A 24,036-nucleotide genomic window follows, 5' to 3' on the forward strand; every position below is an offset into this window, starting at 1 on the left:
CGTTACTGCAATTTACAGTTCAATCAGTCGTCCTCTTCTGGTCGACCTGTTCTGAGCCTGTACCGCACTGCGATCCCTTACTACATCCTAACATCCTTCCGCAAGTTAGGAGGGCGGGGAGAAGGTGTAAAAGCGCGTTCGCACCGAATGCGGAGCACGCAAGCGGGCAAGCGGATTTTTGAAGCGGAGAGGCAGCAAGCGCACACGGCTGTTCAGACCGACCGCGTTGCTTTTTGCCCGCTCCGCCGCGGGGGAGGAGCAATCGTCGAATCCACGTAAGGTCCCTAGATAAAACAAGTTTTCAAGGTAGCGACATTCATTGCACTTTGCGCCGTCCTCCTCACTCTCGCGCCTACTCCTCCTTTTCTCCATCATCTGCGTGTGTGATTGGTGAATTCGTTGCACGTGATGTCGTTAGTGGATGGTGGTGATATTTATAATAAAGCAAAACGTTCAAAACGAGAGCGCATGCGCGTATGGTTCCGGTCGGATTCTTGCCGCGACGAAAGACGAAATCGTATCCAAGACATAAGCTGTAGAAGAGGAGCGTTCCAGTTGGCGCCAAGTCGGCCAAATATGCTTCGCCGTGGATTTTGAATACAACTACGTGCCAATTTTTGAACAATGCCGGGTTGCTGTGCTGTCGGCTGCAGCAACAAAACAGAAGACGGCTTCTCTCTCTACAACATACCTCGTGGTATCCGGAATAGTGCACGCCGTGAAGTGTGGCTACAAAACATTTCACGCGAGGACTTCCGTGCAACGCCGTCGACGCGGCTTTGCGAGGTGAGTTGATTTGTCGGCTTTTGTTGAAACGCTATAGAACGCGCGTCTAACGCGTCTAGTACGTGACCTGCGTTACAAATATTTGTGCGTATGCACGTACAGTTGAATACAACTGGAATGACTGCACTTTCAGGAACATTTCACGCCAGACCAGTTCGAGCCATTTGCTCTTGAACGCGGCGTGAAGAAGCTCAAACGCGACGCTGTGCCAACGCTTTTTAAGCCTTCCCGGCAGCGAAGGCGCACGAAAAGGCCTCTGTCGACAGGTATGTCATTGCGCTGTTTGTATTACTCATGCTGTTTTATCTGAATAATCGCACTGTTCGATATCCTGTAGTTACAGTACACGTTTAGTTTTTAGGTAGCCAAACAAACATAGCTACTCGAACATAGCTATTCAAAGAGATTGTCGGGCTGTACGCGACCGATATTTGGTTCCTCCGGTGAGCACGGGATGACCACACTGAAGGGCGTAGTGGAGTAAAAATGTAAAAATGCATCACAGCTGACCTCGTTTTCAAGCAATGCTGCTAGATTGCTAGTTTGCATTGCCACCAGCATACAGGCACTTCGTGTATTCACGTTTGAATTACCGAGCATTCTGCATTCACAAGAAAGCAATAGACTGTGAAAAAAAGGACATGTATGGAGAGAGAAAAAATTCACTTTTCACGTTATTTATTTCATCAATACGTTACAACAAATCACTTGTAAGAACTAATCACTTTCTTCGAAACAACCCGGTGTATTTCTTACGGATTCGCATGCATTACTGAGGGAAACGTTGCATGCTTTGTGCATTATGCATAATTTTACAATATAACCTTCTGGGCCAGCCGCAAAGGGACTCATTAAAGATGTACGCACGTATGAAGCACACCGTATGAGCAGTTGCGTTAATGTTGCCATGTATAAGTGACGACAGGTGTTAGGGACCGCATCCAAGCTTTGTGAGCCGCCGAGACCACTGCTGTGCTTGCGGCACCTGGCCCATTGTGTTGGTTATTTTGTGCATTGCCCGTTTGGGACACCCAGTAATTGAGTGCTTCTGACGCCCCCTGATCAAAAAGTGATTTTCTTAAGGTGAAGCCACCATTGGTGAAATGACGCTTAAGGATTCGCAGTTTCGAAACGCCAGCCGCTCGGCAGCAAACAGCATTTAAGGGTTGTGCACTCTTTGCTAACTGCAAACAGTTGGAAATGCAGTCGCTTCATCCTCTGTGCCTCTCTTTTTGTTGGTTCGTTTATTGCGCTTCATTTCACCAAGTTGGAAATGCATTTTGGTGCACAAATGAAACACATGTACGCATACATGCATGCAAACCATGCGGTAGCAGTTGGAGCGCATAAAACAAAATCCAAAGCAGATTTTTGTTCCTTTTGCGCATTTGTAAATCTTGCAGCTATATTACGTGCAATGCTGCATGAACTTAATTGCCCTTCCTTAATTTGCACAGCTGAACATGCTTTCTGGTTTGTGCAATCGATGCACCCTTTTCCATATTTGTAGCGACACATGTTACGTGCACACAGTAAAAAGGAATGTGTCGATTGATGGTGATTGTGTGTACATGGAAACATACGTGTAAGACTCGAAGCAATGTTGTGTCTCACATATTCATCAGACAGCCCATCAGTGTGGCATACACACTAGTCTTGTGTTCAGATGCCGAAAATAAGGAACCGTGTGACCATGGACATTGAAACACTAATAGAATGGGTGCAGTGAATTTGCTAGGTTGGAGTATAAAAAGACTTCAAAGTTTGTTGACAAAGTATTGACTCCTTTGGAGCGGTTTAAGTGAAAGCAGCTGCTTGAATGGTTGAGTAAACCAGCATTTCAATAAATTGTACTACCCCTTGTCCTGTTTCATGTTATAGTGTGTGCTCATTTATGAACGACAACATTTTCAGGAAATGGCATCAGCATTGACAGCAGCTCAATAGCACATGACCACTGCTACTTTCATGTATCTCATGAGAGTGATACTCAAGGTACGATTGCGGTGACATTCATGGTGTAGACGCGGAAGTAATGCTCTTACTTAACTCAGATGGCTCGGTTCTATCTTGTAGAAATGTCCCCAGAGGATCCACATCCGCCCCACCTTTCAAATGAAGCGGAAGTGGTTGGGCAAGGAACTCTGGACATTGTGCAAAAGAGTTATGTGTGCAACATACCAGGTAAGGAGGTGTCTGTTTATTGCATAATGCATGTTACATTTTTATCAACAAAGAACTGGTATAGAGAAGAGAAATAGATACCTTGTATTGTGAGGATTCGATTTTATGTTCGTCAATGTGTCAAATGAGTGGAAGTATCTCCTCATGTTAGAGACATGGAAGTAATGCAGTTTATTGACTGCATATTATGAGCGCAAAGGCTTCATGTGAGTGCAAGTATCCCCCTCGTGTTAGAGACGTGGAAGTAATGCAGTTTATTAACTGCAATGTCTTGCTTCTGTCTTGTAGAAATGTCCCCGGAGGATCCGCCTCAACTTTCAAGTGACGCGGAAGGGGTTGGTCTCGGTACTGTGGACATTGTGCAATGGAGCCCTGCATGCAACATACCAGGTAGGAACGTGTATATTAATTGCACGTGCTTCACTTTTTTTCAACAATGAACCATTATAGATAAATGTAATGGTAGCCAAACAAACATAGCTACTTGAACATAGCTATTCAAAGTGATTGTCGGGCTGTACGCGACCGATATTTGGTTCCTCCGGTGAGCACGGGATGACCACACTGAAGGGCGTAGTGGAGTAAAAATGTAAAAATGCATCACAGCTGACCTCGTTTTCAAGCAATGCTGCTAGATTAAATACAACCCTGTATCGTCAGGGTTGTATTTAATGTTCGTGAATGCGTCATCTGAGTGCAAGTATCTCCTCATGTTATAAACATGAAAGTAACACGGCAGATACATAAAAAAGAAGGTGCCGGTTCGTGTCACAATGTGGTCGCCTCATTATTTATGCGTGTCCGTGTGTTTTTCGTGTGATCGCGTGTGTGGGCAGCTTGCCTCGTGTTTTCTGTGCTTGAGTACGGTTCTTTGGTGCGCGAGTGTATGGTAGACGGTTTTTTCCAGGGGTGTGAAGCCGTGGAGCTGTTGTGTGCCGCTCTGCAACTCGAACGCGTGAAAAGACGCTACTGTGAAGTACCACGTATTCCCGTGCGATCTACAGTGTCGGCAAGCGTAATATTCGTAACAGAGCACTTCTTTTTGTTACAAACGAGCGCTAAATCAGGCGCGCGCCGCCGCATCCCATCGAGAGAATCAAGTCACCGCGCCGACAGAGCCCTTAACGGGCGCGCGCAATGGAAAAAATAAAAAAACAAGCATCAAAAGGCGCCGTCGCTACTGATCGCTACAGCCTGCGCATATCGGGCGAATTTAAAAAATCAAAGTGGAACCGACCATTTTCGCAGACGAACCGGCGAGACGAATCCCTTTCCCCTAGCTGTCGCTGTGCTACGTGCTACGCGCCGAACAATCACTCGGAATGTTCGCGAAACCTGGAAGAATCCAAAAGAGAGACGACGGAGGGTAGGGCGGTATGGTGAAGTCGGCGAAGAAGTTACGTTGTTCGAGTGAGTCGTGAAGTGCGTTCGGTCGATATCGAAGAATCAAGTGATGACGACGTGGGAGCACTGTTTTGAAGAGTGTCGCCGAACGACGGTTATCAGAGCTGGAGTTCGTTTGAGTGTTTCTTGGAAGAGAAATATTCGAGAAACGTTCGAAGAATTGTGGGCTGCACACGTGTGGTGAATATTCAAGGCCTTTAAGTGTTCTGATAGTTTCGAATGGATGAGATTGCATTTGTAGTGCGGTAAGTTTGTTCCCGTTGTTTTAAACACCATCCAAGTGATGTTGTGAGTTGTAATTGATACCTGCCGAGTGCGCAAGTTTGTGTGACGCTAGTACTGCCTTAACTGAGAATACACTTTATTTCTGTTATCAACTCTTGGCTCTAACTCGGTCTTCGGACCACAGCCGGCGTTCGTTGGAGCACTAAAAAGACCTACATTTAAACTGTGCGCGCTTAACGTGGTGCGTTTTGGTGGGCCGATACGTCAGCCCTTGGAATCTGCCCGGCGACTGCCCGCACATTAACGGGATCTGTAATTCAGTAAGACTTTTCATTTCATGTGAGCCAAACGGGCAGCATTTATGAGTATTGAGACTCACTCTACAAAACATTTCTACTCCTAGGGCAAACTGTTCATATATGTGGGGTAATCGGTACTTCTTATACCGACTTCAATGTTCAACCTGTAATGTGCATATATAAAACGCGGTATCTACGGCTTGATTGGAGTAAGTGTTGCGCGTACGAACGCGACTGTCGAGGTGCTTCTCCGTGAACAGGTGACCGGTGCGGTGGCGCCAGAGCGGGCGCAAGGAGAGCTAGGCCCCAGACGCCGTTTCGGTGCCACGCAGCAGGCCGCACCTGTTTTTTTATGTAGCGGCCGTGAAAGTAATGCAGCTAACTTACTGCATATTATGACCGTAAATGCTTCATGCGAGTGGAAGTATCCTCTCGTGATAGAGAAGTGGAGGTAATGCAGTTTATTAACTGCAATGTCTTGCTTCTGTCTTGTAGAAATGTCCCCGGAGGATCCGCCTCAACTTTCAAGTGACGCGGAAGGGGTTGGTCTCGGTACAGTGGACATTGTGCAATGGAGCCCTGCATGCAACATACCAGGTAGGAACGTGTATATTAATTGCACGTGCTTCACTTTTTTTTCAACAATGAAGTGTTATAGATATCTATAAGTGGAATGGATGCCCTGTATCGTCAGGGTTTTGATTTTAGGTTCGCAGGTGCTTCATGTCACTGGAAGTTACAGACGTGGAAGTAATGCAGTATATTTACAGAGCTGTCTTGCTTCTATTTTGCAGAAATGTCTCCAGAAAATGTGCCTCACATTTCAAGTGAAGCAGAAGTGGTTAGCCAAGGTACTCTGGACATTGTGCAAAGAAGTTCTGCGTGCAATATATCGGGTAAGAAGGCGCATGTTGATTGCGTGAACTTTGCTTTTGTTTTAACAATGAACTATAACAAGGGTCATTCCTCACCAACTGTACAAAACATGGCGCTCGCCAAAAATCAATTTTTATCGAAAAATCTGAGAAAATTACACTATAGACATTACTTCTACAGTATTCTTCCCAAATTTTTTTGGCGGCAAAATTTTTTTTGTGCACGTGATCACCATTTTAAATTCGCAAAACGGTAGGAAAGCAGGTACGAATAAAAATTCTGAGTCGACGGTGTCGTGCATTTTTTCAACGCTTGCTTTGGTGTGTTTTTCGAGCATAGTGCTTTCATTATAGGACTGTTTCTTATGGTAGCTTGAAGTTGTTCATTTTCTGGCGCGTAGGCAAAAGTGAGTAAATTTTAGCGTTTTGGGGAACATTTCTACAAAAGACGATTGTCAATGATATGTATAAATTTCTTATTCAAACTCTTCATAAGACCTAATATTTCCTCATATTTTTTCTTCCCTGTGCGTGGCCCCCGCAGGGGCGTCTGCGCAAGCAGGCGTTTGGTGTGTAGCGACACCACGGACCCGAGCTAACGGGGGGGGTTTCGACCCCCTCCCACGCCTAGCCGTGCGTGGCTTTGCCGTGTCCGGGGAAAAGGGGATCCTGGGGGTTGAGCCGACGCCGGGTGATTGGACCTTTAAGGCCCCCCGGCAGAGGCAACACACCCCTTTGGCCCCGGCTTCACGTAGACGGCACCCCTGGGCTGACCCACCCAGGGGAAATCGGCAGTCGCCTTTTCCTGTCTCTCTCTTCCTACATCTTCGTCTTTCGCTCTTACTTTAAATCTATCCTGTCATCTTCTTTCTTCCGTTTACTTCCCAATTTTCCAGGCGGCGAGGGTTAACCTTGTGTAGTTATCCAACCTCGGATAGGTATATTTGGTTATAGCGGCGATGCATGGCTGGCGTCTCCAAGTGTTATTCAACCTTGTAGCGTCCCCTTGTTGGGCTCGGTGGTGGGTGGCCACCATCGCCGCCGAACTTTACTAGTCCCTCATGGCAAACGCTCTGCCCTCACATCCTGATCGCTCCCTCAAAAGGTGGCGCACCGAAGATACATCACTTTTCGCTAAACAGAAGCAGGCTTTTCCCAAGTTCCACGTTGTGCACAGTAATCATGAAACCAAAACAGTCCGAACTATGTCACCATTTCTTGTCTCAAAGTCGCTGACGGATGCAATTGGCCCAGGCTATAAAGCTACGAAGATGGGAAGCGGAGATCTTCTTCTTGAAGTGCGCGACAAAGAACAGTACGATAAACTAGGACACCTTGTGGCTTTGGCAGTTTTCCGATCTCTGTGACAGCACATCGCACAATGAACACTGTGAAGGGCGTAGTGTCCGACGAAGACCTAGTAGAACTCACTGAAGCAGAACTCTTAGATGGATGGAAAGATCAAGATGTAGTAAATGTCCAGCGCATCACAATCAGGCGAAACAACAACGAAATCCCGACGAAACATTTAATACTCACTTTTAATTCTACTACCCTACCTGAGACTCTAGAAACCGGCTATGTGAAACTTCATGTTAGACCATACATTCCAAACCCGCGACGTTGCTTTAAATGCCAACGGTTCGGTCATGCGTCACAGAGCTGCCGAGGGCAGCTTACTTGTCCTAAATGCGGAACAACGGGCCATTCTGCCGAAGAATGCACTCACGATGAGACACACTGCGCGAACTGCGATGGAGACCACCCTGCGTATTCCAGAGCCTGTCCAACTTGGAGAAAAGAAAAAGAAATAATAACGCTAAAAGTCAAAGAGAACATAACGTTCCGTGAAGCGCGACGACGACTTTCACCGTCCTTCGCTTTCAAAACGTCTTTTGCCGAAGTGGTGCGACAGGGGGCGGCACCACAACGGCCTATAGCGGTTGCCCGGACCACGCGCAGCGTGCCGAGGCAAACGCCACCCGCCCCCATGGTGGGAGCAGCGAAGGCTGCCCCGCCTACTCTGAATCTGACCACACCGGCGGCCACTACAAGCTCCGGCACCGTAGAGGCCAAGGAGAGCACATCGCCCTCCAGCTCGGTGGCGTCCAAGACTTCGTCACACCAGGCGAAGTCTCCACCTGCCAAGCCAGAGATCCCGGCGACTCCAGGGTCGTCGGGTCTCACGACCACGCCTCGCCAGGCGAGGTCGGACAAACAAGCCAGCAGCTCGCATACGCGGGCGTCCAGTGCCTCAAACGAGGCAATGGACACAACTCCGGTGCCCTTGGCACCGAAAGAGCGGCGTAGCTCCCTGGAGCGCGCTAAGAAAACCAAAAAGCCGATAATGGGGCCCGACAACGGCCCTGCTACTTAAGCTTTAACTTTCGACCTAAACAACACTCACTTCCTTTTTGTACACACAGCACTACCTAACATCCAATATGGAAGCACAAATTATACAATGGAACGTCAGAGGACTGCTTAGAAATCTCGACGATGTCCAAGAACTCTTACACAAACATACACCAAAGGTGCTGTGTGTACAAGAAACACACTTAAATCCAAACACACCAACTTTCTACGCAGTTATATTATTTTCGGAAGGACCGAGATGACGCCGTGGCGTCATCCGGTGGTGTAGCTGTTATAGTTAATCAAGGAGTAGCATGCACACATCTACCACTTCGAACGTCCCTTGAGGCAGTGGCTGTTCGAGCAGTTCTTTCGAACAAACTCGTCACCATTTGCTCTCTCTATATACCTCCACATTACCAACTGCAAAAACATGAATTTCAGTCTTTAATAGATGAGCTCCCTGAACCTTACCTTGTACTTGGGGACTTTAATGCGCATAGCTGTCTATGGGGTGACTCTCGATGCGATGCGCGAGGTCGTCTAATTGAACAGTTCCTTTTCTCTTCCGGCACGTGTCTCTTGAATAAAAAGAGCCAACATACTATAGCCTTGCGAACAATACCTACTCGTCCATAGACCTCAGCATCACATCTCCATCACTTATGCCCCTTCTAACATGGAAAGTCATTAATAATCCCTATGGAAGTGATCATTTTCCTATAGTTCTGAGCACCCCAATAGTTAATGAATGTCCTCCACAGGTTCCCAAATGGCAAATTGACAAAGCCGATTGGGAACAGTTTCGTAAAACGGCTCTCTTAAGTTGGACCAACATGCGTGCTTTAAGCATAGATGAAGCTGTAGACTACTTTACAGCTTTTTTGATTGATGCTGCAATGAAGTGTATCCCACAAACAGCTGGACTGCCCGGCAAACGACGTGTGCCATGGTGGAACACTGAGTGTCGAAACGCGCGCAAAAAACAAAATAAAGCATGGAGGCTGCTTCGGGACTCGCCGACAGCCGAGAATCTGGACAGTTTTAAAAACATAAAGTCACAAGGCAGGAGAACTCGCCGACAGGCAAGAAGACAAAGTTGGCAGAAATTTTTATCGGGAATTAACTCATACACACAGGAGGCTAAAGTCTGGAACATGGTTAGTAGGGTAGCAGGCCGACAAGCACATTCACTTCCCCTAGTAAACACACAAGGTGACAGCTTGGAAGACCAGGCGAACTTCCTAGGTGCACACTTCGAACACGTGTCGAGCTCGTCACACTACACGGAAGCTTTCCAACGATACAAAACAAGAATCGAAAAAGAGAAACTAGAGCGTAAATCCGCAACACACGAAGCATACAATGAACCTTTCTGCATAGCTGAGCTACAAGCATCGCTTAATTGCTGCAATAATTCCGCCCCAGGCTCCGACCGTGTTGTATATGAAATGCTGAAACACCTGCCATCTGAAACACAGAAAACCCTCCTGTCTCTATATAATGCTGTTTGGCTTTCCGGTGTGATCCCCTCGGCCTGGAAAGAAGCCATTATTATTCCTATTCTAAAACAGGGCAAGGACCCATCCTCCGTTGCGAGCTACAGGCCCATTGCACTAACGAGCTGCCTGTGTAAACTTTTTGAAAAGATGATAAACCGCCGACTTATACATTTCCTCGAAGCAAACAAATCACTTGACCCCTACCAGTGCGGTTTTCGAGAGGGTAGATCTACCTCTGACCACCTTATCCGTATCGAGGCACAAATTCGCGACGCTTTTGTTCACAAGCAATTCTTCCTTTCGGTGTTTCTCGATATGGAAAAGGCCTACGACACCACATGGCGCTTTGGAATATTAAGAGACCTATCCCACTTAGGTGTCCGAGGAAAGATGTTGACCATAATCGAAAGCTATTTGTCCAATCGCACCTTCCGTGTTCGAGTGGGTAATGTCCCGAATATTTGTCCAGGAAACTGGAGTGCCGCAAGGTGGTGTCCTGAGTTGCACACTTTTATTATAAAAATGAATTCCCTACGTCTGTGTATTCCACGGAATATGTTCTATTGCACATATGTCGACGACGTGCAGATCGGTTATAAATCTTGCAACCTTTCAATGTGCGAGCGGCAGGTGCAACTTGGTTTAAACAAGGTAACCAAATGGGCAGACGAGAACGGGTTCAGCCTTAACCCGCAAAAAAGTACTTGTGTATTATTCTCGAGAAAGAGAGGCCTCCACCCCGATCCGGACATTGATCTGCATGGTCAGCGGCTGCCTGTGAAAACGGAGCATAAATTCCTCGGCGTAATTCTAGACACGAAACTAAGCTTCATATCACACATAAAGTATATAAAGAACAAGTGCTTAAAACCATGAATATTCTAAAGGTGTTGTCACGCACTACGTGGGGTAGTGACAAGAAGTGCCTGATGAATCTTTATAAAAGCCTCATACGCACGCGCCTAGATTATGGGGCGATAATATATCAGTCTGCGACACCAAGCGCCTTGAAGATGCTTGACCCTGTCCACCACTCGGGCATTCGTCTTTCTACGGGTGCTTTTCGCACCAGCCCCGTGGAAAGCCTCTACGTCGAATCGAACGAGTGGTCGCTCCACCTGCAGCGATCCTACATGTCGTTTGTATACTATCTCAAAGTGAACGCAGACAAAGAACACCCCTCACACACCACAATAAATGATTTATCTAGTTCTGCCCTTTTCGACCACCGTCCTTCGGTGCGACAGCCCTACTCACTTCGTGTGAGGGGCTTGGCTGAGGAAACGGGTGTGCCACTTTTCGAACACTGTCTATTGGCTCCCGCTGCACAACTACCGCCGTGGCGGTGGCAGCTTATAGACTGCGACCTTTCTTTCATGGAAGTAACGAAACACGCGCCTATTGCACATATCCGTACATACTTCCTTGAACTACAACACAAATACACTTGTGCAGAATTCTTTACGGACGCCTCAAAGTCCAATACTTCTGTGTCTTACGCAGCCGTTGGGCCATCCTTTACAGATTCCGGTATTCTACACCCAGAATCAAGTATCTTCACAGCAGAAGCTTACGCGATACTTGCGGCCGTTAAACACATTCAACAATTAAAACTACAAAAGGCAGTGATTTACACAGATTCTCTAAGCGTGGTAAAAGCTTTAAAAAGTCTGAAAAGACACAAAACCCCGTCTTTGTCTCGCTGTATGCTCTTTTAAGCACGATCTACGCACTCGAACAACATGTCGTAGTGTGCTGGGTGCCAGGGCACCGCGAGATACAAGGCAACGTGTTGGCGGACCAGCTAGCAGCATCCGCCCATGAAAACAGTCACAATACATCCTTAGCTATTCCCCCACTAGACCTAAAACACGTCCTGAAAAGAAAGCTCAGAGTCTTTTGGCAAACCACATGGGATATGCATACACGAAATAAGCTACACGTTGTCAAACCGCATCTGGGTAATTGGCCGCCAGTATCAAAATCACGCCACACAGAAGTTACACTCTGCAGACTTAGGATCGGTCACACATACAGTACACACACACACCTTCTGTCCGGTGGCGAGCCACCTTTGTGTGATAGATGTGGTCAGCCACTCACGGTCCTTCACGTCCTCATCCAGTGCAAGGAACTCGATGCTATCAGAAAAAAGCACTTCTCATTGCCCTACCGACAGCAATTTCCACTTCACCCTTCAATGTTCATCGGTAGGGACCCGATCTTTACATATCAGTCACTGTCTGCTTTTTTAAACGATGTACCCAGTTTTCATGTCATATACCAAGGTGATCCGTAGCACGGCCTCTAAACAGAGGTCGCTGCTGCGGTGAATACGTTAAAGACAGCACTTGCCTCGCGGCCCTTGGTGTCAAGGGCATTGACGAGGCATTCGTGCTGATGTCATATCTTCATAATTTTATTCTTGCGACCACTTGTCATCCATTCCACTACACATATTCCACGTCACTCTCATGATTTTAATATATATGTATGTTTTACCCGCCTTTAGCGCGAGGAATTTTAAGGCCCCTATACAGCTACTTACCGCAACCATTGTTCATATCCTTTGTCTCATGAACTGGCGCTCTTTGGCCATCAATTGGCCCTTGCGCCATTAAACACCACATATCATCATCATTCCCTGTGCGTGGCGCATACGCTCTAAATAAAATCCTAAAAATGGCAAAAACGCCACTTCAGCCAATACTGAGACGTGTAGTAGCACTCATTGTTGGGCTAGTTGGTGCATTGCATCAAGGAAATATATGCAGCCAAGAATGTAGGAACACAGGAAACGGTGGAGGGAGACAGTAAAGCGGCTAGAACTACCAACTCTTTAATCACCGAAGCGAGGCTCAAATTGATGCACTCATGCGGTCACATGGTCATATCACAATCGCCTGCACATCGTTAGAAAAGCGAACAGGATCTAATCTGGCCCTTATCTGGCCCTTCACTGTTAACAGTGCAAATGTAAGCCGGTACTGAAGGAAATGAGAATTTTGGGCCGACGTCAAGGAAAAATGGCACGTGAAATACTCGAGGCATTTCACATTACAAAGAAGGGCGAGGCGTGTTGCAGTAATAGCTCTGTGGCATTGCGCAGAATGGAACAAGATTTCCTGCAATCTTTTTTTATAATCTCCAGAAGCAAATAAGGATGCGAAGACGACAAACAGTAATGGCATGCCATGTTTTGTGTTATGCATGTTTGCTTAGTTCGGTCGATGTGAAGGCGATTGTGATACGACCATGTGACCGCATGAGTGTATATATTTGAGCCTCGCTTTGGTGATTAAAGAGTTGGTAGCTCTAGGCGCTTTCCTGTCTCCTTCACCGTTTCCTGTGTTAGTCTGTTCTTGGCCGGATATATTTCCTTCAGACGTATGTAGCATCATATAAGGTGTTGCAAGAAAAAATCGTCGGAAAAGCGCATACGAATGAGAATTAGAGCAGCTTTCTTCACAGAAAGTTTAATCGAAGTAATTAATTTAGTGGAGAAAACAATTATTGAAGTTTAGTGCCACTATCGCAAAATTTTGCTGGGGGGCAATAGAAGCCAACTGAATTTGCTGCATAAAAAAGAGTTGTAGTGTACTTGCACTAAATGGTTTTAAGTTCTTTTTATTAGAGCTTTATTTTGTGTGGTCGTAAATGCGTAAATGACCATGAAATTGGCTTGCGTAGTTGCATATTGAAAAAAAAAACATTGCAGTGATTGTGCGCATGCACAGCTGGGCCACTTGGAGTTCGTTGCTACAAACATAATGATTGTAAACAAAGAACACTGAAAAAGGTACACCTGCTTAAATGTCTCGGCTGCTTGTACTTTATTATAATGTCACTGTACAGCTAAGCTGATGCACCGTTGTCTTTTGAAACAGACTTAAGTTACGCAACGTACTTGCACTCGTGATACAAAGTGGTGCACTGGCAGTGTTATTTAAGGAAGTGCATTCACACTGCATCTGCTTAGGTCAAGCGACAGCTATTTTGAAGCTTCGAATGACTTGCAACGCTGCAGTTTATGTGCAGCGAATTTGTTGAAGTTTTATTGCGAAAATGAAGTTTATTCATTGCAGTAATTGTTTTTAGCTATCACTGTCCATATAAAGCTATATATACACATGCTTTGCAAATTCCATGACGACGGGAAACTCAAGAGAGGAGCTTTTTGTAAAAAAAAATGGCGCAAAGCTTGAACTAATCTACGCAATGTTAGATACACAGCTAAGCTCATCGGCACCATGCTTATTTATTGCTGTATAAAGACACAGCATTTGCTTTAATGGAGCTTGAATTTTGCTGCTGCGATGTTGCACTTTTGCTTGAACTTGGCTTGGTGGACCCCGGCATAAAGCACTTTCGCGTTAAAAAAGCAATAATATTGTTAAGCTCCGAACTTACACCAGGGGTCTGAAACATACTGCCTGCAGCCTGCATAAGACTGTCTTCGTCCAGTATTTCTTTTTTTTTCATTTTCCTAATAAGTGTGTTCATGAGCTACACAGACGTGACAGCAGGTCTCAAGCATTCTTTTCGTGACGCAATCTATTTGGCCATGACGCGTTGAAACATGGTCGTGGAACCAAAGCTCTTCATTCAACAATCAGCGTTGGTTTCAGTCATTTTGAAGATAGGTATTGTTATTTCTCGAACCCTGACTCTAAATACCTTTAATAAATTCGACACATATGTGCTATGGGGAAACCTATCTTTCAAATGGCAACTATAGATGGCATATTGTTCAAACGCACCCGCGGACCCCTTCCCCGCTAGTTCACAATGCGCCTGCCTTTGCAGTACTCAATGTAGTGCCTGCGGCTCGCTGGCTAAGGTGAGTTTGAGACACCTGCTTTTACACAAACGCCCATCCTTAATATGTAAACTAAATTTGGTATTGAAAATGAGATGCAATACTCTCGCCATAAATTTCTTTCGTAAACAACACTCCGACGACACTCTCCATTATTTGGAAGGATCCGACGGGATAAAAAAAGTTTCTCTCCAAAAGAATCTAGCAGCAGACTGTTTTCAGTTCAACAGATCTGTGCTATTTTTCATTACATTTGAGATGGGTTGCCAAAATGGCTTGGACGTTTCACGTAGAATGACCCAGATGTCACTGTTGTTTTTAAGTATACACCTCTTACTTGCAGGTGCAACCTCACGTGCAGCTCTGTTGGCCAGAATAAACGGTCTGGAACGACAGCTGACCATTCGAAAGCTAAGATGAGGGCGAAAGAGCGGGAGCACAAGAACTTATGCTGCACTTGTCGTCATACATAATGAAGACCAGTTCGCCAGCTTGCATCGTTCACCAAGAGGCACAGTGTGGTCCAAGGAAACACTGATCGAGGCGCTGAAGATTCGCCTATCCTGTGGCTCAAGGGGCTATGATATGGTCAAGCAGCTCGGCCAGCCATTGCCATCACAGCGCACACTTCAACGTCACATTGAGCACTGCAAGTTTCGTCCAGGGCTGCTGGTGGACATTATGGACTCTCTCGCTGTTAAGGTAATCGTAACAAATTTGTCCATTTTGCAGGACTATGTAAGTTCCGGTATTTTAAATTTTTGTTTCTCGTTTCTCTACTTATACTGACATGCCTCATAATGCAATCACGGAGTTTCTGAAAAATGGTTAGCATTTCATGGTTGTCTGAACGCAAGCTAGATAGCATAGGGTTGTCATTTTAGCTGCAACCCATCTAATAACAACCTAGGCCTTGCAGGACACTGCAATGCAGTCTAAGCTGTCAAACATCCACTTGATAGTTGTCTGATCATGACAGCAAGCAAGGTAGTTTTGTGATGGGAAGCTTATAGTTTATAGTGTAAGGTAGCCCCAGATATTAGCCAGATAAGTGTGTTGTTATATAAAATAACAAAAGTGTTCATTGCACGTTTTGGTTGTTGCAAGTGTACCGAATCGGTGCGCTGCGCCAAAACCACTATTCACTGATTGACTGAACATGTATTCTTGACAACGCTTCTGCGCATTGCACGCTCTCAGTGGTATCTTTCAATGACTCGTGTGTTTGTGTCATGATGAACAGTTATTTCATTACATTGGTCGACCTCATTCAAATGGATGCTTAGTTGAGAAGTGCTTCTATGGAGGTGACCCTAACGTTAATGGAATTATGACCTATTACTGTGGGGCTATTTAGGTTATGGCACATTACTGCAGCCTACTTGTGCGACGTAACGTACTTTAACACTTCTTTTATTTCCTGCACACATAACTTTCATGTTAGTTATTCGTATCTTCCAATCATGCGCAGGTAAACTGCATGACAGAGCACGAGCGCCATGCGTGCCTCATGATGGACGAGATGCAGATCACCTCAGGCCTCATATATGATCCTTCAGCTGACGCAGTATTGGGCGCACCTACGATTCCCTTGGCAGACGGCAGCCTCCCTGCAGACGCCTTGGCTACCCATGGCCTCGTATTTATGCTGGGTGGTGTTGCTACTAGATGGAAGCAGGTCATTGGTTACCATTTGACTGCAAACTCTTTTCATGGAGTCACCGTCAAGCAAGAACTGTTGAAAATGATAAGAGCATGTGAGGACATTGGCCTTAAAATAGATGCTGTTGTTTCAGATATGGGTGGTGGAAATCAGGCTCTGTGGAGGCTATTTCTTGTCGGAGTCGGCAAGCACTGTCGGCCAAATTGCAGTGCTACGCACCCCTGCGATTCGAATCGGAAGCTATGGTTTATAGCGGATGCCCCTCACCTGTTAAAAAAATCTGCGCAATCACCTCACCAGGGGTCAAACTTTGTACCTTCCTGATGACATTGTTGTAAAAGCTGGTCTCTCCACAAATGCGGTTCTCATTGAACCAATAAAAAAACTCATTGAAATTGACAGTAAAGGAGACCTCAAATTGGCTCCGCACCTAAAAGAAACATGTGTTGACCCTGGTCATTACGAAAAAATGAAGGTGGGCCCTGCTTACAGCCTTTTCAATGTCGATACTGGGGCTGCACTGCGCATTCTTGTTGAGAAGGGCTTGCTAGAGAAGTCCGCGCTTACCACTGTGTGGTTTATTGAAACTGTGGCCAAGTGGTTCCGCATTATGACATCACGAAAAACCAAACTTACCTTGAGCAAAGTTGTTGAGACAGAGAGGCAGGCCAGTATTGGCTTTCTCAAGGATTTTGTTGTTCTTTTTGAAGGGCTCTCTATCGGCAGTGTCAAAAATGCCCCATGGAAGCCTGTACAGACAGGCGCTGTTCTCAGTACACTGTCCGTACTTGAGCTGCAGGAGTACTTCCTTTCATTTTGCAAATTCCGGTTTCTGCTCCTTAGCAGATTTTGTCAAGATGCACTGGAAAATTTCTTCTCTACTCTTAGAGCTTATGCATCCTATTCCCAGATTATATGAATTTAAGTGTGCGTTGCGTTCCGCAACCTTAGCACAGTTTCTACACGCTAGTGCTGATGGCAGCTACACTAAGGACGGTGGCTTTTTACTTGCTGGTTTGAGCTCAGACAATGAAGACAGCACCGGAGAAACAGTTTTAATTCCTCCTGACATTCATGACATGAATATGTTAGAGCACGAGTCATTTTTGTACTTCGCAGGGTATGTTGTTCACAGTGCTAAGAAGTTAGTGAAAAACTGTGACGCTTGTGTAAGCGCCATGACAGGGAACAAAGAAGTTCCACGACTCACACAGCTGAAATCGTACAAAGAAAAGTTAGCACTGTGTGTTGCTTCTGAAGCAGTTGTAGAAGTTCTAAAAGTAGCGGAGTCTCACTTTCAAAAAAATAAAGAGCAGCATATCCATAACCATGTTCCTGTATCAGCCTCCAAAATTGCTGTTAAAAATGCGATATCGTGTAACACCTTGTTTCCACAATGTCATAATGTATTGGAAGCTATTCTCTCCGTGTTCTTTTCCGCAAGGATGCACATACAAGTAAGGAAGGAGACACTGGCTCGAAGCGTGCAAATTGACAAGAAATGCGGAAGTAAAAGTGTAGGAATGAGAGCTGCTGTGGCCAACCTTCCCTAAAAAATAGCAGTGTAGAAAGTGCCCTTGCAGCCGATGTGATGTGCGTGGCAGGAGAGCTGCTTGGAGAATGCATTTTTGTTCTATCTAGCTGCCTGCGCACCTTAAATAGCCTTGTAAGAATTGTTCCATCTTGCACATTGTGCGTGCTTAGAAGCTGAATAACCAAGAGCCATACTGTCCAAGTTCCTTAATGCTGTCCTTGTCAACTTGTTGACAACTTCCTGAATAGATTTGTATTCCTTAAAAAATGTTGTCCTACCTACATTTACGGCACTACCCTACGTGTACCATGTCATTCCATTAAGAGCAAGTATCAGGACTAAAGCGCATCCTGTTTTTGTATGTGATTTCTGCATTTTTCATTGTTTTAGAACATGCTTCCGGCACGGGACAACTCTGAAGGTATCGTTCAGTAGCTTACAATATAACATGACAGCAAGCCACATATATGAGCGCAATAGAAATAACCTGTGCCTTTCCATTTTGTGCCATTGATGCAGTCATGTACAATGTGGGAATTTTTCGTGCAGTGTTTTCATGTACTCATTGCATTCTCTTCAAAACACACATATCAACACACTGCTGAATTTGCCTTCCTTTAATCTCTCACGCCGAACGAATGAGAGGCAGCTTAGGAACACCTCTTTACACAAGGTAATGTTTCATTTTGTATACCCCATGGGGACATTACCATCGCTTGTGCAAATCGCAAGTCCAAAGTGTCCACTGAATACTTGTTAAAACAATCTAGTTACTCCTCCAAGCAATGGTGAACGTGCCTGCCTCTTACCTGTTATGTATCGTACGACCAAGGTTTTGCGGTAACGTGTGGATGTATAAACTGTACTGCTACGTTTATGCCACGGGGCACTTGTATAGCTAGTGGAAACGGTACCTCAGTGTTACAATGCAACTTCCTGTCAGTTTGGAAATATCAGTTTTTTTTCAAACGTTACTTCACCATACTGTTCTCTAGTCACACGCACAACATGGCAACAACCGATCTGCAATTTCCATACAAGGTTGAACAGTGTTCCTGCCATGCAGACATTCGTATGTAAGTTTGTGGAAATTGTTACTACAGCGTGTTACTATGCATTTACCTGTCTGTCACCTGTCTGATTCAAATCACACAGGTCACTTTTTCAAGCATTACTGAATGCGCCTTTCACTAGTATGTCATGTGACATCACAAACTAGTGTAATACCTCTGTGGATGTAGTGTGCATTGTTTAACTTTCATGATGTCATGCAGAGATTTGTATGGAAGTCTGCAGAAATGGTTAGTGCAATGCGCTACTGTGTCATCACCTGTGTTTTTGAAAACACACATATTATTGATCCAAAAGTTACTCAGTGCATGTTGCTGTAATATACCACACGTAAATGGCAAGCTGCAGTGGAAATCGGTTTGCATGTCGCATACAATGTTCACCTTTGTTCATGCCATGAAGACATTCGTGTCTGTGTAAATTATCAGCAGAGTGTGTTGCTAGGCCATTCCTTATGTTTCAAAGGACGCATGTTCATGTTGGAAAAAATGTCACGGTGTGTCTCCCTCTGGTACCTCTTGTTCAGGCAATCATCAAGCAATGTTCTGCATTGAATGTCACATGCTGCAATTTTCTTCATAGTTTTATTGTTCACTGACAAATGAAGTGTCTTGGTGCGGTTTACGTTTGATTGCAATGGCTCAGTACATGCTTGTTTATTCATAGGTGGCTGCTACGAAAATGTTGCCAGATTGTAACGTAATAACAAGAATATTTGTTGTAAACATTGTGCCTTCTTATGTTCCTTTTAACATTCCAGTGCCCTGATTTACATAGGATGTTCAAATAGGGCTGCTCTACGTAGCTCAGTGCATATATTGATGCAGCAACGCCCAATTTTTGTCCTTTGAAGTACGAACGCCTCTTCCAAGGATGTTGTGATGACGCTTTCTTGCGTCCCCTCAATCGGATGTGCACTTCCACATTTAATAATTTCATAACCATTCATTCTATAGCTGTATACGTGTATCAGTTATCCCTACCAGTTACACGTGTTGCCTAAGGTTCCTATTTAAGCAACTTTGTTTTATTTTGGGGCCTTAGCCATACCCAGCTGCAGTTTTTCTTCTCAATTTCAACCACAATGGCCACATTAACCACTTCGTCTGTCGTCTCTAGCTGTCTCTTAACGTTACAGTAACATTTTTCGCTTCATCGTTCTTCGGGGGCTGCTCAACTACTTGTCAGTCTTTTGGTTTGCTTCGAAATTAGCCCCACATGTTACCACTGCTACATTGAACTGTGAATATCAAGGGAAGCAGCTGAACACACTGCACAGCTACCTTAACTATAAACCAAAAAAGTGGAGATATACCTATATAGCAAGAGGTTTAGCTGTGGGGCTGTCTCTGCTAAATGGTTATAAGTGCTCAAGAAATTGAACTGGAATACTAGATATTAATGTTCCACTGCGAACACTGTTGAATGAACTGCCTAACTGATCGTGCGTTGTACAGGTTGTTGTTGGGAATTTTTCTTAAGCGGGAACACTTATAATCCATTCTTTACATTAGCTTGCCTTTTGCAGGCGAGCGTTGCTGTCTTTTAAAGCAGGCTTTTGCAGCCCAATTACATGGGCAGCTTCAATGAATGTGAATGAATGAAAAAGTTTATTAGTCAGCTTTTTGGCGCCTGCGCCGAAAGTAAATGGTCCTCTCTTCTCTGAATATAATATTCGTCTCGCTATGTGGCCCCTGGTAACGAGCCGCAGCTGGTCTTCCTAAGGTCCCTAGTAAAACAAGTAGGGACCTTAGATCTTGCTGCCCAGCCCCGCCCTAGAAGACCTAAGGTCTCTATATGAAATAAGGAACCTTGGCAAGATCCTTCCATCGCTCTCTAAGGGGTGGCACAGGGTGGGGATGGTGGGGGTGCATCCTGGAGATGGGGTGAGGGCGAAGTGCCGGTCGGTGCTTCTTGCTGAAATTACATTCTGTCATGTGTTGTAGTGTTCCTGGTTCTTGGGAGACGGGGCATTCCTGCCCGTACTGACTCGGGTGCACTCTGTAAGTATTCGGGTGTGTGGGAATGTAGCTACTCTAGCCACTCTGTAGCACGAGTTCAAAATGACAACAGAGAAGCGCTAGTGGTCGCGCCAGCATTTTGTTAACATGCTGAAAGACCAATGCAACAGCGACTCTGCTGGAAAGGCCACGCTCACTATCACGCTTTTTATTGCCAATCGTTCAGTATTCCAACACATTTCTGCTACCTGCCGCTGATGGTGGGGCGACGACATCGTCGCAACGTTCATCACTACGGGACACCCCACTGGTAGTAGCACCCTCACTTGTCGTTAAGTTGCGTGCACCCGCATTGCGGTGCCGCGGTCTCTTCCGTAGTCACCCAGATAATAGAACGTGCACTACGATTACCTGGCATCATGATTGCAAAAATGGACGTATTCTTCCAGAAGAAAGTGTCACCGCAGTGCTGCTAGTCAAGCGTTCGTTCCAGTCTGGCCGCGGTTTTTCCCTGTGTGCGCACAAGCGGCTATGATCACTCGTCCCAACGTCACAACAAGGTGCTGCCCTGTGGTCAGTCAGGATCACAGGATCCAGCAAGAAGCACGTTAATTGTGCCACATCATATGCACGAGCAAATCACATTCGGAGAACTGGACTATAGTTAGTACACTATAAACTGGACGAACTACGACGCACGATGCGAGACGCCATGGCTAACGGTGTGAAATAAAGAATTTGCACAACGTTGCCAGTTGAGTAACACACAACACGCTTCTTATGTTGCACCGATTATATTCAACTAAGTAACCTTTTATTCTACGTCTCATTTACTTCTCATTTGCTATAATTGTTTCTATCCGCCATAATAACTGAACGCAAACATTCCCTTTTTTATGCACGTTTTGACCCTTCTAGGGGGCGCTCCAGGCAAATAAGCGAGGAGAAAAAGGAAGGGTGTCGCTACCTTGAAAACTTGTTTTATCTACGGACCTTAAATCCACGGTGCACGTGCCGCCACCTTGCGGCATTGCGCGATATGCCGATACCACGCGCTCGCATTTCTGTTGTTGTCGTACATTGTCAACATTGTCGCGCTGCCGTCTACTACGTGCTGGAGCAAGATGATGAGCTCATATGTAGACGAGTTGGTTGCCATTGCACTTGCCACTTCTCTAGCTGCTATTCAACAGAAGCGGAAGGCGCAGGGGAAGACACCCCGCCAACGACGATGGTGGGTTCGGCCGGCCTTACAGGAGCGCGATAAAAGTGATCATGAAAATGCTTTGTTGCCCGAACTTCGTTGGCGCGATTTGGATTACTACTGAGGGTGAGTCTCCGTTCTGTATCTCCTACAGCACCGGGTGCTGCTTGACTGTATCCGGCAGTAGTTCGACGGAGAACACCACAGCCAGTTCGCTCATGATGGTAGCCATTTGCAGGGACTCGTCTCCGTCATCTTGGGCCCTGATTGGCTGCGGCCAAAGCGGCCAACTTTTCCGCGCGGAGAAAATCGGTCCGGGCGCGATCCCGAGAAGCGGCCGCGGATTTTCGGCTTTTGCGGATAATCCGCGTTGCTTTCCGGAGCTGCGCTCGGTGTGAACCGTCGGTGAAACAACGCGCAATGACTGGGATGACCTGCGCATTGTGCAAAGAAATCTGCTTCCTTAGTGTCTCCGTTAGGTCTTCGTCATTGCGTTGGACATTTTGTGTAATGGTCTAGTTGTTCAGCGAACGAGGTTCTGTTTTTTTTAGGTACTAATGAGGATATTAGTAAAACAGGCCAATATCACCGCAAGTAAGTTACTCCTGGTACCTTCAAAAGTCCCTCTCTATTTCCAATAAAACAAATAGATTTAGCTAAATTTTCCAACGCAAGAAATCAAGCTCTTTTGACAGCGCTGCTCTTACTTAGGAGGAAGTCTATTTTAATAAATTCATGTTCTGCGATGCTCACGCAGAACACCCATAAAGTAATCTTGCCCGTATAGTTAGCGTTCTGAGAAAATTTCATTTATTGCCAGTAAAACAATATCTTACATTGTACCACGCACTGTTTGAATCTACCGAGGCAAAGAAACTGCAAAATAGGGCCTTGGGCGTCCTGAGAAGGTACCCGCTTACACAAACCTCGTAAATTTTAAACAGGCCAATCCAAGGCGCGATCCATCCGTAGGCAGGCAGAGAAATTATCATGCAGAAATATATATCTGGTATCAATAGTTCAGTCACATCCAAAATATTGTGGGACAAGGTAAGAAAGTTCAGGGGAGATGACTCACCGTACACGGTACGACTACTTACGAGCCCAGACAAACAAACAAATTTACAAGAACAAGCAGACATTCTAGGTGTACACTTTTACAACGTATCTAGCTCAGCAAATTACTACGACACGTTTCTGAAAGACAAACAGAATGCGGAGAAACAGACTGCCTATTACAGATCCCTCAAGCAAAGCTTACAATTGCCCAATAACATAACAGGAATTAAACAGAGTCCTCCTTAACGGTAAACAAACCGCAGTGGGCCCTGATCGTATATGCAATGTTGGCACACCTATCACCGGCTTCGACAGAGGCCCTTCTTAAATTCTTCAATAGAATATGGGAATCTGGGATAATGCCAGAACAGTGTAAAAACGCAATTGTCGTGCCGTCTTTAAAAGCGGTAAAGTCCCCACATCTCCCAGCAGCTAAGACCGATTGCCCTAACAAGGTGTCTGGCAAAAACATATGAACACATCATAAATATCAGATTGACATTCATACTCCCCTCCAGGAACTTAATAGACATGCGTAAATGTGGGTACAGGAAGGACTGCTCGACCACTGACCACCTTGTGCGACTAGAACATCACATACGAGAAGCATTTCTATATAAGCAGCACTGTATGGCGGTTTTTTTCTTGGATTTAGAAAAGGCTTATGATACAACGTGGAGACGTGGAATTTTACTAGACCTCGCAAATCTGGGAATGACTGGGAAAATGCTTAATTTTCTTTACTATCACAAACATTCGTCCAGGAAAATGGTGCAAATCAGGTTGTATCCTCAGCATCACTCTCTTCATAGTGAAAATGAACTCCATCAACAAGGTCATACCACCCACAATCATGAACTGTGTATCCGTCAACGATTTGAAAATGACCTGTCGCGCCTCCAGTCTTTCATCCCGTGCGAGACAACTCCAAATTACAATAAATAAGCTTACGAAATGGGCCGACCAAAATAAGTTTCGCTTTTCGACACAGAAAACTACCGCTGCCCGCTTTAGTTTAAGAACTGGGTCAGGGAATACTCCTCTTTTTGCTTAAACGACATCGAAATGCAGCTAAAACGTGAATGTAAATATCTA

General features: G+C 45.4%; 1 long non-coding RNA gene across 1 annotated transcript; it reads left to right on the plus strand.

Annotated features, from left to right (window-relative positions):
- The first annotated feature begins 607 nt into the window (after nt 1-607).
- Nucleotides 608-5,918, plus strand: LOC125756373 (uncharacterized). Its single transcript, XR_007414507.1, has 3 exons — nt 608-786; nt 2,701-2,781; nt 5,693-5,918. It is a non-coding gene; the product is annotated as an uncharacterized LOC125756373 (long non-coding RNA).
- The last annotated feature ends 18,118 nt before the right edge of the window (nt 5,919-24,036 follow it).

This window comes from Rhipicephalus sanguineus, chromosome 11, assembly GCF_013339695.2.
Source record: "Rhipicephalus sanguineus isolate Rsan-2018 chromosome 11, BIME_Rsan_1.4, whole genome shotgun sequence".
NCBI lineage: Eukaryota > Metazoa > Arthropoda > Arachnida > Ixodida > Ixodidae > Rhipicephalus > Rhipicephalus sanguineus.